Source organism: Pterocles gutturalis, unplaced genomic scaffold, assembly GCF_000699245.1.
Source record: "Pterocles gutturalis isolate BGI_N339 unplaced genomic scaffold, ASM69924v1 scaffold7242, whole genome shotgun sequence".
NCBI lineage: Eukaryota > Metazoa > Chordata > Aves > Pterocliformes > Pteroclidae > Pterocles > Pterocles gutturalis.
The window spans coordinates 156761-175160 of NW_010110164.1; positions in this window are offsets into that span (position 1 = coordinate 156761).

An 18400-nucleotide genomic window follows, 5' to 3' on the forward strand; every position below is an offset into this window, starting at 1 on the left:
GGATTTTTTTTTTTTTTTTTTGGTTTGTTTGTTTGCCTCAGTTTATAACTTCCAGGATGTTTTTCTAGATTTTGAAGGTAAAACCCAGTTATGTTGAGATCCAGCAAAGTGGTCATTCAAAATAAAGGAAAATGTTAGGGTCTGTGGCTTAGTTCATGAAGACACGGAGTTGGCCATGGCAATTTATTATATATTTTTAATTATACTCCACCATTCATTTTTTTTTTTGAAGGAAGGGTTTAATATACAGAGAGGAGAATGCCTTATATCCTTTCTTCCTTGAATATATATATCATCTTTTAAAATAATTATAAATATCTTTTTTCCTAATATACACTTGTGAAAAAAATTGAAAAGGCAGTGTAATATTTGATCATGAATCATCAAAAGGGCACTCAGACTCCTTTCGCCAACACAACAGACAGTTGCGTAGCTATTTGCAACTTCACTTAACTGAATTTTGCAATGCAGTTTCACAACGCCACTTTCTACTGCTTCGTTTTTAAGAATCTGGTTGCTTGCTATTGAAAAATCCCAGTTTGGCTTCTGAGAGGAGACTTTCAGTTCTGCCTGCTCCTGGCTTTTCATAATCTTTCACCGCACTCCATCTCCTGCCTGCCCCGGGCTAAGCTATGTGCACAGCTCATCCAGGGATGTTGTTTGAGTAAGGGAGTTACACCTCCCAGTCATAACACATTCTTATCCTTTTACATCATGCAGCGAACCGACAGCCTCATTCAGCCATTGACAGCCCTCGGTGCCTCTACATTACACAATGGTTATGGTTTAAATACGGCCTCTGCATTTTCCCGCTCTACCATAGCAAAGCCACAACGACTCCTGTCCTCCAGCGCCAAAACGTGATGTTTTGGTAAACTTTTCAACCCTCCTGCCATGCTGTAGAGCTGAACAGTGGGAAGAGCTCGTTATGCCTTAATGGCCTGAGTGGATTCAGCGTAGGGCTGGGAGTACGAGTGTTTATGGAAGGAAGAAAAGAGAAAAAAGGGTTTTACGGAGGGGTATGATGTCACCCAGATCACAGCCTATTTCTGGAACTAAGCTGTGAAACCCATGATACATTTTGACACATAAATGTTGCCAAGTAAAACTGATAATATAATTGTTAATATGGTCACAGCCAACTGTTTTTCAGATAAGGAGTTAAACTCTTCTATGCAATATAGTATTTGTGGAACGTAGCACCTAGTCGGTTCCATGCTTTCATTGGCTCTGGGATTACTTACTATCATACTTAAATAAAAAGACTAGATTATTTGGTACCGTAAGAACAACGGATTGCTTAATGGTCTTGCAGCATTTATCTTAAGTCAATACAAAAGTTTTGAGTTCCTAAGCCTATGTCAAGGGCAATGAAACAAGGGCTGCATTCAGTGAGCTAGTAATTTGTTTATTTTGTAATGCACAGTTAAGTATCTTATTTTGGGGACTCGGATATACTTAGATGATTCAGTTAAATACAGACTAATTTTCCAAAAAATTGTGTCTGTCTGAGGAGGAAAATCTGATAGAAAATATTAAAGGTTATTATGTGTAATTTGTTCTTGATAAGAGTAATGATCGAACAACTTCCTCGTCTCTTTGCCATAGTGCAAATTCCCCTGTGATAAAGGTCCATTTTGTATAGCATCCTTCATATGAGCTTTGTTCCTAAAAGCTTGACAGGGCTCCACAATATAATTATAGAGTTGTTAGGAGTAAGTAATACCAGAAAAGAAGAGATACTCTAGAAGTGTAGATATGGAAGTGAAGGGATAGGTTCAGGTATGAAACAGAGAGAGACTGTAGCCTACAGACCTACGAAAACTACTCAGAGGGGCTCAGGACATAAAAGCAAAGAATGATGGCCAGGACTCAAGGTGAGCAGGGAGCAAGCAGGGGACTGAAGGGTGAAGCCTGGGCTTGAAAAGCAAGTGGACCATCTCTGCCACCTGCAAAAATGCAGGCAGGCCAGAGTTTAAAAGATATTTAGGCGACCACTTAAGAGGGTCAGAGAACCAGAAGTCTCCGTCAATCTTAGACTCCTATGTGCTCCTCAAAGGCTCATAATGACCTTTTTTTTTCCGTCTTTACAGACAGATATTTTTAAGTGTAAGGTTATAAAATCTTACAGTATTTAATTTTTTAAATCAATGCTTTTTACTCCTTAAATTCTGAAATTTCTGATTCCAATGGAAAAAAATATTGTCCTGGTCTGAACTGGATGACTGCAGTTCCTTTGCAGCTATGGCAAACTTATTCCATTATGGAAAGAAAAATAGGTCTCTGAGTGCTTCCTTCAAACAGAGAATTATATCTCTCTACTGTTGACCCTTCCCTCTCCCAGTGTGAGAATGGAGTGAGTGATTTTGGCCATGAACACACTGTACTTCTGACTTTGATGGTGGCTGAAGGTCCATAAACAATTCAGATGGGAGCAATTTGTGTTGGTGTTATTCCCATTTCCTCGAAAACAGCTTTTCTGCAATTATATGAAGGCAGCAGCGCGGATGCTACGTTGTGTTATCACTGGAGCGGGGTGCAGGGGTCAGTGGAGGCTGGGGCTCCATGGCCAGACCCATTCTGGAGGATGGTGGTGCCTCTGTTGAGCTCCCTCAGCTATGGTGCATTTTGCTGGCTGCTTGCTTGGCTTTCATCATCAGCTCGTCGTGTTCAAGTATCTTTAATGCACAATCTCCCGGTGGTGGAAAGCAATCTGATGGCATGATCAATGAGCCCCATTGGACTGTGTTGCATGTAGTTAAGGAAAAGACATCTCAGAAGGAACAGCTTCTACTTCCTTGAGCCCAGTTCTTTCCCCCAGCCTGGCACTTCACGTTGCCCAGAGATGCCTTCACGAGAGCTTGTCTTTCTCCTTTCATCTGCTTAATATACAATATCACACCGTTTTACTAAACTAGCAGATAAGCCTGGACTCTTTTGTCCTCTGATTCCCTGTCTTGAGCCAGAGATTCAAGTTATTTTCCTACTGTAAACTGATTTAACTTTTGCTTTCTCAAGTAGCAATTTCCCAAATAATAGGTGAGGGGATGAATGGCAGCATGGAAGTGGGCTGCCAGAAGGCATTTTCATATATTGTTGTTCCTTACTAAAGACAGAACATAAATTCCAGAGGATTCAGTATTTCTGACAACCCAGCATCATCTCAATCAATCCTAACCCTTCTTGTGCATTGAGCAGCCGTTTGCCAGGCAGCAGCTAACACCAGAGTGCAGTCTTGTATTCCTTGTGTAATTGCTTGTATTTCTGTGTAATTGGTTCCCATGTTACTGAACTTACAAGGTCAAATTACATCCCCTCTCCTTCGCAGGCACCTTTCCATTGGCATGCTGCCGAGTCTGACAGCCACACATCTCCCATTCGGTAAGACCTGGAGGACCAAGCTCATCCACTTGCGTTCTTGGGCCTCCTCTCTCCTAGCTGGAGAGCTCCAAGTTTAGGAGACTAGTTGCAGGTCTTCAAGTGCTGAGCCCATAGGAAATGCTCATCATGAGTACTTGGGCAGAAGTTAGGCCAGATGAAGGCAGACCTTGCTAGAGGGAGCAGGGCATGGTCGTTTGGAAAGCCTTATTTATTTGTTGTTTGAGGACAACACAGCTAATATTGCAATGTAGAGATGGAAAATTTGCGTTTACACCCTGAATATCAACTGTTCATGCCAGTTGTGGGAATCATAACACGTGTGGAAACAGGTGCTTGTTCGCTCCAGTGTTCCCAGAAGGACTGTCTTCCCTACAAGAACCTCAGTTTGCGGTGAAAAGGCTGTTTGTACATAAATAACTGCTACGCATGTTTCAGATTCCTAATGTCTATGAAGTTTCAATTACCCACTAAAGGAGCGAAAAAAAAAGAAAAAGAGTATCATGTGACTGGTTCATTTAAGAAATTATATGCCCCCTCAGCTCTTGGGGATCTGTGTGTAGCTGGCCCTGCTACACTTGTTTTCCTCTCATTATTAACCTCTTTGTACAGATGGGGACCTGAGAAGTGAAAAGATGAAATGCCTTATGACAGCCAAGCAGAGGAACTGTGGCCGAGTCGTGGAGACAACTCACATTCCCTGAGGAACAAGCACTCAAAGCAATTTCCAGGGGACAGATGAACTGGGCAGGGAAAACCCTAGCAGACCACAGAAAGTCTGAGATAAGGGAAACATCTTAAGGACTGGCGTAAAAGTAGCATGAACCAGTCTTGCTGTGTGTTTAAATGATTCCCATCAGCGGCGGTGTCACAAGCAGAAAACATGTGGGCATTTCTGCCATTCCTCAGCCCTCAGGAGCCGGCTCTCTTCAGTACTTCTTGAGAGTCCTACCTCTCTCTGAGGCACTTGGAAAGTTCAGAGAAATCAGCAGGAATTGAGGTTGGTCACATTTGCCTTGTGAGCACAACAGGTAACTGATGTTGATGGGAAAAAAATAATCAGGAAGGAAATGGCAAAAAAAAAAAGCAAACCTAAATATCAGTCTTGCTTCTACCCTTGCTCCACCATGGCTAGCGTGGCAGCGCCATGGACTCGGGATTCACCACCACCTGCTGTTGGCAGCAGTGGCTTCCAAGGTGGGATTTGTCTTGGATGGAGAAAGCATCTGTCTTGGCAGTGGTTGATTTGTGTGACACAGCTCTCCACTGTCCCCACGTCTCCATCTTGCTCCTGTGCCAAGAGACAATTCCATCCCCTGTGTGTCCAAAGCCTAAAAAAGTGGCTAGAGGCCACAAGCAGGGAGAAGACAGGAGGATAGGTAGGACTGGTGGAAGATAGAATAGGATTGGTGAACAGAATAGTGGGGCTAAAGCCCTTGGCAACAATAAACTAATTATCTTTGCCCAAGCCACTGTTAGTAAACCAGTTCCCACTGGACAGCCCCAAAAGGAGTGATTTCTTTAGGACAGCACGGCCAGGCCACATGTTGACGGGGGACATTGCTGAGCTGAGGCCACTTCCCAAGTTTCACCCACAACCTGGATGGAAATCTCTTCCTCCACGTGTTAAGGCAGGCTCCAGTGTTTCAGTTCAAAGGCAACACCAGCTGAGCACAGGTTTCTGTTCCACAGGAGTGTGGTGATCATGCTGCTTTCTTGTGGCTATGGATGGTGAAGGAGAAAATAATTCGATAAGTCTGCAGAATGTTTTTATTGTCATGTCAACAAAACATTTTCTGCTTCCACAGACGGTGGAAGTATTAAGCATGCAGCATCCATCCAGTTTTGGAAAACACTTGAAAACCACCGACAGAATCTCACTATTCCTTTTTTTAGCTACATAATGAAAAAGCAAACAAGAAATATGCTGATTCCCAAAACGAACTAATTTTTTTTTTCTGAAGCAATTTAATTTCTTAGCTTTGATCTGATACCAGAACCCAAAGGACTTACTTGCTATTTCTAAATAATGAGTCTAATGTTTATGCTCTGAGCCTGAACTTTTCTGGTTTTGGAAAAAATGTGACTTTACATAAAAGTCCTTTGATTAAGAGATCTGCAGTCAGAGGAGTTTTCGATACAATAATGAAAAGGCCTTTCAGATCGCTAACTCGAACACTGCTCAGCACGATATTACTCAAGAAGGGGAGAAGCCGGCAGAACAATCACACTATTAGTCTTTGCTTTGCCAAGTGTTGTGTTAGTCATATTCCTGGTCAAATCTCCCAGAAGTGGCTAAGAAAAGCCTTGCATCTCATGGAGTGATGCATGCCCGATAAACGCACTCTGACCTGGGTGGTCCGCTGCACTGGCTGTCTGCTTTTATTGTTTTTTAACCCTGTTTCATTGAGACTTTAGGAGGTGATTGCTATACAGAGAGAAAGTGCTCGGAGGAGAAACAGAGGCTATTTCCTCTCACTGTGGTCCAAATTCCCCTGCAGCAGCGACAGTACCTACAGCAGGCTTTTCTTCCAAGCAAGATCACAGCACAAAACACAGCACTCCCTTGCTTGCACAGTGAGGATCCCATTCCCTGCCCCATCGGAGCATGCAGATGTTGGGAAAAAAGTCCACCGTGCACTCATGTCTTCCTGGATACCAGGAGCATCCAACACCTGGGCTCATCCCAGCTCTCGCTGCTGCGAAGGTCACCCCACTGCCCTGGTCCCTGCTTTCCTAGACATGAGATGGAAAGGGTGACTTTTGTCCCTGCTAAACATGTTGGAGTTTTGAAGCTGAATGCCTGTGTTATTTATGCAGAACTGACACGTCTCTTTGTCCTGAGCCATGTGGCCCAGATTCCAGCCCTTGTATCTACAAAACATTACTCATGTGCGCGCTCCTCTTTCAAGTCCGTGATTCCAGCGGGATTACTCACATGTGCGTGCATACCACGACTGTGTGCCTGATCGCAGCTCACGTCTCTGCAAAGCTGGGGTAAATCCTGCTGCCTTCAGCTGATTTACACCAGTATGCCAGAGATAAAAATCTGAAACAGAAGCGGCTTGCTGGGAAAAGAAAGATCAACTTGATACTTACTCCTCCTCCTTATTCTCTTTCCATGTTTCCCATCTCCGTTGTCATCAGGGCAGCCTGCAGGAAGGTCTGCTCCTCCCTTCCATCAGGGCACTGCTGCATACTAGGGGTTAAAATGAGAAGGCACTTTGTTTTTGGAGATTTATTGCCTTCCTCCTGCTATATTTGCAAAGATCATTGTTACAGTCAGCCGTCTCCATCTCTCCAGCTGTCTGTACATTTTTTTCTCTGGTTCTAGAGTTGTACTTTACTGAGGAAATTGTAATTATTAAAACACACAAGGTCACGCTCTAGATGAACTTGGAAACAGTTCAAATATGTTTCAGATTTGAAACTATTTAGCAGCCATGGCCAAGTGGTGAGTTCATAACAAAAGAATGGTTAATTTCACACTTCAGATAACATTTCCCCCGGAAAGCGGTAAAGCATGTTGGTACAGAAATTATTAAAGGTCGAAAAGACTGGAGACACATAATCACTCATTAGTCCCAATAATTAGATACTAAAGGCAGGCTCAGGGCGGAGGCAGAGTGGTTCTCCCTGAATGAGCCAGTGTCTGCCCCTTACCTCTAAATCACTCTTTTAAACATTTTCGTGTTCAGAAAGGCACTGTGATTTTGTAGACTTCTGCCATGGGACATCTCAAGAGCTACCCCACTAGTGGCTCTCCTCCCCTGCTGCAGGTGACACAGTTCTGGCTGTGTGGCACTGGACAACATCATCAGGCCGGTGCTAGAATTAAAATTTGCAAACCATACAGTGAAATAGCAGAAGAAAAGACCAATATCCCTCTCCCTGAGCTGTCTTCCCCTGTGCATTGGGATGGTGGTAGGTGTTGGTGGCCTCCGTGGCAATCTGCATCAAAAATCATCTCTGCTTTTCCCTTGCAAACTGGGAAAGGGATTTTGACAAAGCAAGTTTTGAAAGACCAAACCTCCTTTGTGCAGACAGCAGCCTGAAATGGTTCTCTGTAAGCCTATGTGGGATTTGTGGGTAAAGCAGGTTGATCTTTACTGGTTTTTCCCCGAAACTCAGGCTCTCCCATGCAAACCTCCCCTTCTCCATTAACTTGTCTCTCATTTCTCAGCAGACCTTCAAAAAAAATCACTTAAAAGAATGTTTCTCTTAAACAAAAGAAAACAAATCCCCCAAGCTAGGTCTGCCTTCCTGGACATTGACATCCAAACATGAATGCTAGATGTTACAAATCCTTCCTCAGCAACTTCCCCTAGAAAATGCAATACCCATCTGGGTTGACCCAGACAGCCTCAGCTGTGTCCCCAGGTCCCCATGCTCATCCTGCACTGGGGTAAAACACAGAGTGCATTTGACTTTTGCAGCTGGAGTTGTGAAAATCTACCCAGTAGAAAACCAGGAGGGGACGGACTTTATGAACACATGTCAGAATCATGTGCTGTTGCCATCTGCATGTCCCACTGCCATGATTGGGGGTGACATTGGACTCCAGACCATGGCTTTGGGGAAATCAGTGACACTCCTGGCTGCTGAGGTGGGGGAAAGGTGATGCTTTATCTGGGTTATTGCCCTAGCTGAAGGTCTTTTATTTTCTCAGCTGTGCACAGCTATGGCCTTTCCCGCAGACTGTCTCTGAATCACGTCCTGATGCCGCCTATTCAGTTGCACAGAAAGGAAGTCATGAGGCTGAGCCTTACCTCTGCATTTTCCTTCTTGCCCAGGTATCATATTTTATTTTTAATTTAGGAAGATCTTGCTCATGTCTTTGTGGGGAATAAAAAAAAAAGAAAAAAGGAATGGTAGTGAGCATTCAATGCTTGTTTCGTTTTTCATCACTGTTATCAAGGTTTGGATTTTAACTTTGGAATGCCCTTATCTAAAATGAAATCAAATAAGCACTTTGTGGCAGAGGGTCCTACACTCCCTCCTCACTTAAGGGAGCTTGTGCAATGTGTAGCATTTGCCCCACTGCTGCATGCTTGAATCAGTTCACCAAAGTTGACACACGTACTCATCTACCTACATGTAATGCCACATGCGCACATGGCCCTTAACATGTATTATCCATGCTCATAAGCTTACACCTAAAGTCAGTGAGCAGAGCAGGCTTCCCAACCTCCAGGTATAGATAAGGATGGCTGCGGGTGCAGTTGAGCTCATGGGCAGATACCCAAGCAAAGTGAAATACGTGTAAAACCCAAAGCACATTTTTAATATGTGGCACATGGCAGGACACAAGCGGGACCCCATCCTCGTGATTCACAAAAGCAGGCTCTGCAGAACAACAATCCTGGCTCTCAAAGCTCTGACCATGCTGTGAGGACCCAGGAAAGGATTTCATTTCATCCAGACCTATGTGCTTCTGAAGCACGTTACCAGCTCCAGCTTCTGTTAAAAGCTGGACCCAGGAAGAAAAGGACCCAAGGACCTACAGATGGACAAACCCAACACATGGGCAGACCATCCAGATGGGCTGGTGCACTCAGGGTAGGTCAGGAGCTGCATGTGTGTTTGTGTACTCACAATGTGGACAGTTGGCAAGTTGGAACTGGAGAGCAGCCTTGGGCCTGGGCTTACTTGCAAATATGGATGCAGACACCTAGTTTTCTCCCAACCCCTTTCGTATTGTGAAAGCTTGCAAACAAATGCAAGCTGATTCCTGCCTCTGCTTCGATCACACAACGGATGGACAGAATGAGCCCAAGAGTTACGTCATCTGTTTTCCGTGGGGTTGGGAGAGCTCTGCTGAGTCCCACCCTTGGATTTAGGAGGGCTGGCAGCCCTCTGGTTTCTCAGCAGCTTCCAGGCTTTCTTTTCATCTTGAACCTAATGGGGGAATGGCAGCAGAGTTCCCGAGGATTTTCAAATGAGCTCAGAGGAGCTTGTCCATGAGAATCTGAATCCTTGGCAAATAGCCCACAATAGCTGATATTTTTCCAGTTTATGGGGGAGAGTGTTTTCCAGCTATGTGTATTTTTTTAACTCTCATAACCAACACATTATTTTAACGCTAATTCCTCTGCAACCCCTTTGGAACCACATGCACTCTTTGGAAGGACACATGCCTCTGTCTGAAGGATTCATGGGCTTTTCACATGGGTCTCTCTCTCACTCACTCCCACATATGAAGTTTGGCTCCTGGATAACATAACCAAGTTGTGTGGGAGGTGGAGGTTGGCAAAATGAAAGGGTGAAACCTCTTGGGGTGGGTTAATGACACATTGAAATCAATGGTGGAAGGACCTGACACACCAAATAAACAAAAATAACAAAAATAGGAGAGGAAGAAGAGGCAGAAAAAGACAGGTCCCTATCAGGCAGGTGTTGACATTGCTGTCCTGACCAGTTGGCTGTAGACTGCAGTGAACCTACTGCTCCTCTGCATCCTCACCTTCTACTTCTCTGGTTCAGTATTGCCCAGGCTGCATGTTGTTGTCTGAGTAAATCTTGCTTCTTGTGTCTTTTATAAACACTGGGGCTATTATCTGCAATATTCCACACTCATGTCATTGAAGAAGAATGTTCTGAAAATGAACTGCTGAAGACTATAGGCTTTATAAATACCAAGAGCCAAGAGTCAGCTCTCGTGTAAATCCATTGCCTTGGATAGAGTTACTGAAAGGGTGATGCCCCCCCCTCCAACCATCTTAATCAGTACCATTTCACTCTAATTTCTGTAATAGTTTGGAAGTAGTGCTGGGAAAAACTCTAGTTGCCTTTCTTTCTTTCTTTTTTTTTTTTGTTTTTTTTTGTCTTGGCAAAATCCACATTCAGTAACATGAAAATGTTTGGTGAATTTGCCTTGTTTCTAAAAAATGAGGCAAACAAACAAACATTCAGAAAAAAAGCACCCTTCAAAACAGAATGTTTTGATTTTCCAGTCAGAACAAATATCTTAACATTTGCCACCATCCTTAATGCCAATTCAAAAAATATAATTGTAACAAAATTTCTCAAACTTGAAGGGAAACATAACATTTTGTCCCAGACAAGCTATTCTGTTGGTCTCAGCACTAACTGTAAAATTCATTTGCTTTTCCAGCTTGATAAAATATGTAAATCTTTGTTTTCTGAGATGATCCATTAATTTCAATACTGGTTTATGAAATTGTCAGAGGCGCAAACCAAGAAATAATAACAAGCAAACAAACAGTGATCTTGTCCGGCTCTACATGGAAGTCTGGAAAGAGCACGAATGAGTGAACTGAGCTCAGATGTTGACCTGCAACACTACAAAGTCAGTGTGCAAGTGAGATGGGAAGATGAAACCATCTGGTCCAAAGAAGACCTTCAGCAATATGCTGCTGCCTTTACAATGCTGCTTCAGCTTTCAGAATTCACCAATTTCAATATATTCATTTCATTCCTTCTCAGTTTGTGAGGGTTGCACCTAATCTGCTGTGTCATTTCTTTCCAGCATGAGCAATAAACAGAATTACGTCGGTGCAGTGTTTCAGCAAGCCTTGCTCTCATCTCACTTTGACCAGCCTGAATTGCAACATGACTGCTATAGTCAGGGTAGCTGTACAAAATAACCCCAGGGCAGCCATCTCTTTTTTCCAAAATCAGGGCTGGAAATTCAGCAGCAATTCCCTGATTTGGGAAAAGTGGTTTTTCTTGGACTTCTTTGCACGCCAGGAATGAACTTGAAAGCCAAGACCTCACCCTGGCTCACACACAGGTTGCTTTGTTAAACAATATCAAAGTTTCACTCCATTGCTTCTTCCAGAAGCAATGAACCAACTACTTAAAGATGAAAAGTTGTACAAACTTGTACAAACAGCACAATTTACAGCACAATTTGCAGTGCTTTAGTTCAAAACCAAGGATTTCCCCCCTGGCTTGCACCAGGGCTCCTTTGGTACCTCTCCTCTGCACCAAATCCTTGGCAATTCCCCCCAGCATACCTCCATGGTGAGGACATTTTCAATTGGTGGATCACAAAACTTTATTTTCATATCTGCATATCTTTTTGACATCTTGTGTTCACAAACTGCTCTGTTGAAAATGTGAACTTGTGTTTCATGGTCACCTTTGGTGAATTCTTTCAGGAGACTGCAAACACCAAGAAAAGGGTAAAAACGGATGGATCTGGAAAGAACCATGGTGCAGATCTGAAGGGGAACACTGGCCTGCTGCCAAACATCATAACTGCTGCCACTGCATGCCCTTTGTACAGTGCTGCACTCTTCAAAGAATATCCCAGACCCTTTGCAGCATAAATTAACAAGTTTACCTGGAACTGCAAAAATATGTGATGTGGACACAAATCTGATCTTATTTACACTGCTGAGAGGTGGGACTCTCTGTTCATTGAAATTAGACCGTTATAAAAATAGTGTAAATGAAAGGGCACTCTAGCCCTCTCTGTTTTGGTAAGGGCTGAAAATATTATTAGTCTGTAAAACATGGGCTATATCTGCTCTTGGAACACCTGAGTTCCCAGTTGAGCAGGTAAAATATTGGTCAAGCTGCAAGATCACACTAAAGAGAAGCATGGCAAAGAGAAAGTGTCTTTGGAGCCTGTAGTTGACATGGATCTACCATTTCTCTATGGTCAGTTTTGCATCAGAACAAAATGAGTCCATTTAACTCATTGAAGAGGTGCTGCTTTACATGTGGGACTAATTCAGAAGCCAAGGCAGGGAGCTACTTGCTTGCTGTGAGAAAATAAAGCTCCATTCAAGTTAATGGAGTTACACTAATTCACTTCCACGGGGATTTGCTCCTGTTCTCAGAAGTACCAGCTCACAGTATTTAATGGGCACTTTCGCATGGATTTAGGAAAGCCTAAGTATCATCCTGTTTAGTAGGTGGTGATGTTAAAAACAAAACCAGGATAACATTGAACAGGTAAGACATGATTTTAGTATTATTCTAGGCATGTAACCTGCAAGACAATTAGTTTATTAAAAATATACTAGAACTGGGTATTCCAGGTACAGTCTGTATTGTGTCAGCTTGATGACATCTAAGTGGGTTATGCACTTCATGACTTGTCAATCCATAGTCATTCTGCTCTTATAAAGCTCTAAAATTGATCCAGTTAACTTTATCATTATCTAAAGAAAGAACTTGAGTGGCTGAACAAAGTGCTCTGAGCTCCACGGCTCCATCCATCATCTTGTCCTAAGGACCTTGCTGTCTTGCTTTCTTGGAACTGGCTCGTGTTCAGAAAGGATTAAGCAGGAAGTCTTCAAAAGCAAGATAAAAAGCAGAACTATGGGCTGTGCTTGGCTTTGTTCAGCAATTTCTACCTCCCTTCTTTGGAGTAAGGAGGAATGGCTAGTGAAGCTGGGCTCTGCAGCCGAACAAGGCATGGGGTGGAAGAAATCACAGCGTCGGAGAGAATAGCATGTGCTGGCACGCACTTAGTTACAAGTGTGTTAACAAGCGGATGTTGTTCAGGGGAAACATGGTAATCAGGTTTATCTGCACACTGTCCCTGTTTAAGTTTCACAGCCATGTGCCTTGTCCCTGCAGGAATTGGCTGAGACACCGGCTACTAACAATGGGAACAACTGGGCACCGTGCGCTCCTGGTGTCAGCCTGACCCTCCTTCACTCTTTTATCACTATGTTAACTAAACAGATTTACTGTAAGGAAGTTTGAACACGTCTAAACATTTCCTGCTGCCTGAAATACTTTCAGTGAAATGCAGCTGAGACTAGAGCAAAACTCAGAGAAATGCCCAAATAAATCAGGAATTTCTAATGCCCTACGTGATGGTCAATCAGATAAGGCGTTTGTGAAGGTCTTGCATGCTGGGAGGGGGTATAACACAGAATACGGGATGTTGCTTAACACTGATGTGTGAAAAGGGAGATCTTTTGGAAAGGGTTGCTTCTGAAAGACCAGCAGTAAAGCAGGCTAACACCACAGTTAATGATATATATACACTAGTAAATCATATGATGGGACTGTTTTAAAGGATATTCAACTAAATGGTGTTGCTTTAGGACAGCCTCAGATGTGGGTAGTGGGAGGCTGTGTGACCCTCACAGCCTTTCTGTTGGGATGCAGAAATCAGGTGTACGTTGCTGACTCACAGCACTGGTGGCTGCTGGGAGTATAAGGCAAAAAGTCCAGGCATATAAAGGCACAGTTGCTCAGTTTGAGGCATAATATATTCCAATGGATCAAAAAAAAAAAAAAAAAAAAAAGTAGGTGCAGCAGCCTAACCCTCACTTCTTCCTTGCTATCCAGTTTTGGGGACTGAATTTTATCCTTCTATGTCTGCCTGGTAAGCTGCTCTCTACATGGTTTGGGTTGGAACTGATGGCAAGTTTTCTCCTTGATGGATTAATATGGGCTCCTACAGTGATGATAAGGGTGTCTAAGGAGGAAATGGGGATAAGTTCTACATCTTCCTTGATTGTGTTGTTCGGTTAGCTAAGTGACAAATAGGCCATCAGACACCTGTTAAAGTGCGATACAAGGCAATAGCCCACTAAATTGCCTTACTGATTTCTTCTGCTATTTGAACACCTTCCATACAGACTCCCTGGGAAGTTCACAGCCCTTGGAGAAAAAAAGGATTCATTTAAAAGCACAAATACTAGACCAAGGGCCACAGAAAAGATGTGGCTGAGGGATCTGTTCTGTCCTGAGCAAGGATGAAAGACTCCAGAGCTCCAAAGAAAAGGATGTCTGCAGGGATGTCCAAGCCCTGTGGGATCTTGCCTCTTCTTATTCAAAAACCGATCATAAAATCCTGAAGGCATACCCCAGAGTGTCAGCTCTTGCATATTATTTTAATGTGTGATAATTGTTAACCTGGTTAAATGAGGCAGTTTTAGTAAGAGATTGCAGCTCTATTCCTTCCTGGTCCTTCCTGAGTGATTTATATTAATTGTTCAGGAAAACCAATATAAAAATACTGGTCCCTTGAGACTGGAGGCTTTGTGGCAGGCTCAAGCAGAGTACAAATAACTAGTTGTATATGGCTTAGCAGTGGGCATGCACTCTTACGCAATTCAAGTGGCCAGGAGCAGAGTATTTTACTCTTTCAGTTTAGGGCATCTGTCCAGCAATTACATGTTCAAGGGTTGAGAAACGAAATCCACTGGAGTAACTGATGTGCTGTTGTTGTTGGACTCAGAGGGAAAGATTTCAGCCAAGATTCCTCCTCAGACATAGAGATCAATTTAACTGATGGCTCCTTTCTTGGAATCGCATTGTGTCGAACATTTGAACTGCAAACAGCTTTGTCTCTGAAACGGAGCCGTGGGATGGCCCAAGCAGCGCACACAGGCACAGCTACCGCGGGGAAGGCTTCGCATTGCGCATGACGCAGTCGTGGATGCTTGGACTAAGTACTCAGCCAAGGTAAAGAGGCACGGTCCTACTCGCTTCAGTGATGTTGTTGCAGTTTACACTGGCTGTTTGACTTCTTCAGGGCTGCCTATGGAAGGCAGGGCAGAGCACAGGGTTTGGGAGAGAAGCGGTGAATGGTTGTGGTGGTGTGATGTGCTGGGAGTTGCCCCAGATGGTGCAGTCAGGGCTGGTGATGCATGTGTTTGCCTCCAAGCAAAGGCAGCGGTAAGTGTTAGCACTGATGGGCAGTCCTGCACCATCTGGTAACTGGTCCTGGTTTTTATTTAAGGGCCATTTTAAAAAGCCTGACTCAGGTGACATCTTATTTCACACAAGCACCTTGGTTACCCCCAGAAAGTGATGGCAGTAAGAGAGGTGACAACCATATTCTGCTAGCCAGGATGCATACATCCACCAAAACAGTGGCACAAGAGACTGGGGAGCTGCCAGGTGGTCCTGAGTGACATAGTGGGGTTTGCGACCCTCCCTGTTAATGCAAATGGGTGACAGCAGGGTTAAAGCACTTTACTGGGGACTTTCCTACTAAATCTGCACCTGTCTACTTGCACATACCTACACAGTAGATTGAGTGCCTGGGACACATAAATAACCTGCTTCCTGGCATGTCATTCGAGATGGTGTAGGATAGTATGTTTTTATATCATTCTTTCCAGTCCTGGAGATATGAGCTGATCTAATCACTGAAGATAATCAACATCAGGTCTGGTCAGTACGGAGAGGAGAGACCTCCAAGAAAAACACAGGTGCTCCAGGAAATGCTGCTGCTGCTGATCCAGCGCTGCAAACAATGCTGCATGGGGCTTCTGGAGCAGGGCTGCAGCGGCAGCAAATCCCCTGGGAGAGCCATAAATCCCCAGCGCTCCTCACCGGAATGGGGTGTTAACTCTTGTGTGTGTGCTGTTGTGTTGTAATTCCTGCAGAAGAGAGAGCTCCTGCTCTGTGCTTCTGCTCATGCAACACCTCATGTACCAGTGCAGATACGATGGGCACCCTTGGAGCCCTGTGGGGTGGTTTTAAGGGGCACAAGTCTCTCAGGTGAACAACAACATGCATAATTATGTGGCTACCTAAAATACAACCTGCACCCTGTTGTTCCTTGGAACTTGTTTCCCTTCCTGCAAAAGGTGCACGCTGTGCCTGGTGCAAAGCAGCTGCCCTGCTCCACCCCAGAGGTGGGTGAATGTCAGCACTCAATTTGTATTTCTGCAGAATGAAGGATCACAGGAGTTTATCATTACCTGTAGAAATGATGTTGCAATATTGGTCAGTCACCACTAGCAACTGATGCTGGATTCATTCTCCTTTCTTGTTTTGGGAGGAATGGATGGCTAAGCAGTACTTTAGAGATTAAATCATACTTCATCTCCAAAGTACTGGTTTTTCATACTGTTTGGTGGTTGGGGTTGTTTGGGTTTTTGTTTTGGGGTTTGTTTTGGTTGTTGGGGTTTTTTTTGACTTCTCCTGGCAATTAAACTGGCAGACAAATATCTGACCTTACTGGAAGATTTAGGCAACCCTTGTGTTTTGAAGTCTCTCTTGTTTGCTGAAGAAAACCTGAATGTTGCAATTTTTCCAATTCTGAGAATAGGACCTTCTGCGAATTAACATTTCACAGAAGCTGCAATTATGTGTTTTGGAGGAGGAAAAGGTGGGAGGGAAAAAAAAGAAGTGGAAGAAGATATAGAAAGAAATCTCGGAACTGTCTGTAGTCCTCACCAGATGCATGAGGATGAGAAGTGGACACAATTTCTAATAAGGAAGCTATGACAGTTGATTTCTCCACACAGAAAAATAGAGATATATTATGTCACAAGGTAGAATGAACAGCAGACCAGTTTATAGTTTAAATGGCTTGGGAGCTTCCAGAAAAATCTTTTGCGTCAAACCTTTACTACTATTGCCACCATGTGGTGAAATCTGACAAAAGTCTCCTCTAGCTGCCACTAAATTTCCTTGTTCATTATGATTTGTCTTATATCAACTGTATGCAAAGAGATTCAGGGACCATTGTAATTTTAATAATAAGAATGACCATATTTATTTTGTCTGCTTGGAGGAAGCCTTGCATCAGACACAGCCAGCTTCTCTGTGTTTGAGTCGCAGCATCTGTAGTAAAGTTTCCCCTAAGGAGTTGGCATTCTCAGCTGGATCCAAGCTCTGGGGATGAAGGACCCTCCAGCTTTCCCGCGACGTTCCCAGCCACTTCCTCAGTGTCTCACGCTGCCAGTAATCCCCCTCTAACCCACAATGTCATGGGTACTGCAACAAAAAAATGCATTTCCATCCAGGAGAACTCCCCTAACCTACTTTTCCCGAAGACGCAGATGGACGCAGCCATTCCTCTGCTAAGCCCCTGGCACCCGTCGTGGGGACTTGTAACCAGGCTGGAGAGTTTAAGCTGATGCAACAACCCCCACCACACACAACGCCGTGTTGTGCTGCTTGGCTGAAAAGACATTGGAAGAAAGGTAATCCAGTGGGACTGAAAGCACAGGGCAACTCTGGTAGCTGCCTGCGGAGCTCTGCTTTGCTTCCCCTTAAAATACATCTAATAGAGATTTTTCAGCGAGGAGAGCAGACAAGTGCCTTACTACTAATGCAAAATACAGGACTTTTTTTTTTTTTTTAAGGTCACAAAGCCCGTATTTGGGTTATTTCAGCAGTTTGCCTAAAATTTTAGCCATTGGGTTGCAGAATCCTCCTACAATGTACGTCCCAGTTGAATTATCATGCCCATGTCCCCACAAGTCTGGTTCCTTCACCGCTCGTAAACACATTTTAGCTGATAAACATTTACTAAGCATTTGATCTATACCTATCCCCATGCCGTTTTCCTTTCAGTTAATCCTGGACTCTGTCCTGTCTTTTTTTTTTTTTTTTTTTTCTAAGCCATTTAAACCAACCAGGTTTCAAACATTTAAATTAGGGTACCAGATTTGCTTTTCTCCCTTTCCGTGGCCAAGGGCCTGTCCTGAGAGCAAGGGCAGGAGCAGGGGTTGTGGCCAGTGCCCTTATTTTCTCATGGTATGAGTTACATCTCAGAATAAAACCATCATCTCCCAAGTCTGATGCCCCTACCCATACAGGTGGTCTAATGCATCTACTGTTTGCCCCATTCACAAGGCAGATTTAATGAAGCCTGTTTGCAATTCAGGCTCTGTTTGATGGTTCATTAGGGTTTTTTTGAGTGGGAACTGCGTTCATCCCAATTTAGTGTCTGCTAGTTAGTCACCCGACATCCCTTGTCGCGGTCCACTTATAGAAATGAGCACATATGGCACCATTCAGCTGACATGATTGAGAAACCTCCATCAACAGAGACGACTCATGCTTAGACAACAATGAGTGTCTTGACCACATCTCGCTTGGCAGTAAAGGAAGCTCAAAGTTTGATCTTGTATGTAGACATCATACAGATGCATATATCACCATATATATATATATATGTATGTATATATATATATCTGCATCCTATCCACTGCGATGAGCTCCATGTTCAGTCAGCCTTCTCCTGCCCTCCTCTGCAAGGGACATCACTGGAAATTCTTGGTGCTTCAACCTTGGCTTAACTCAGATCAGACCAGACCGTGCTGAAGCTGCCTGTCCCGCTGCT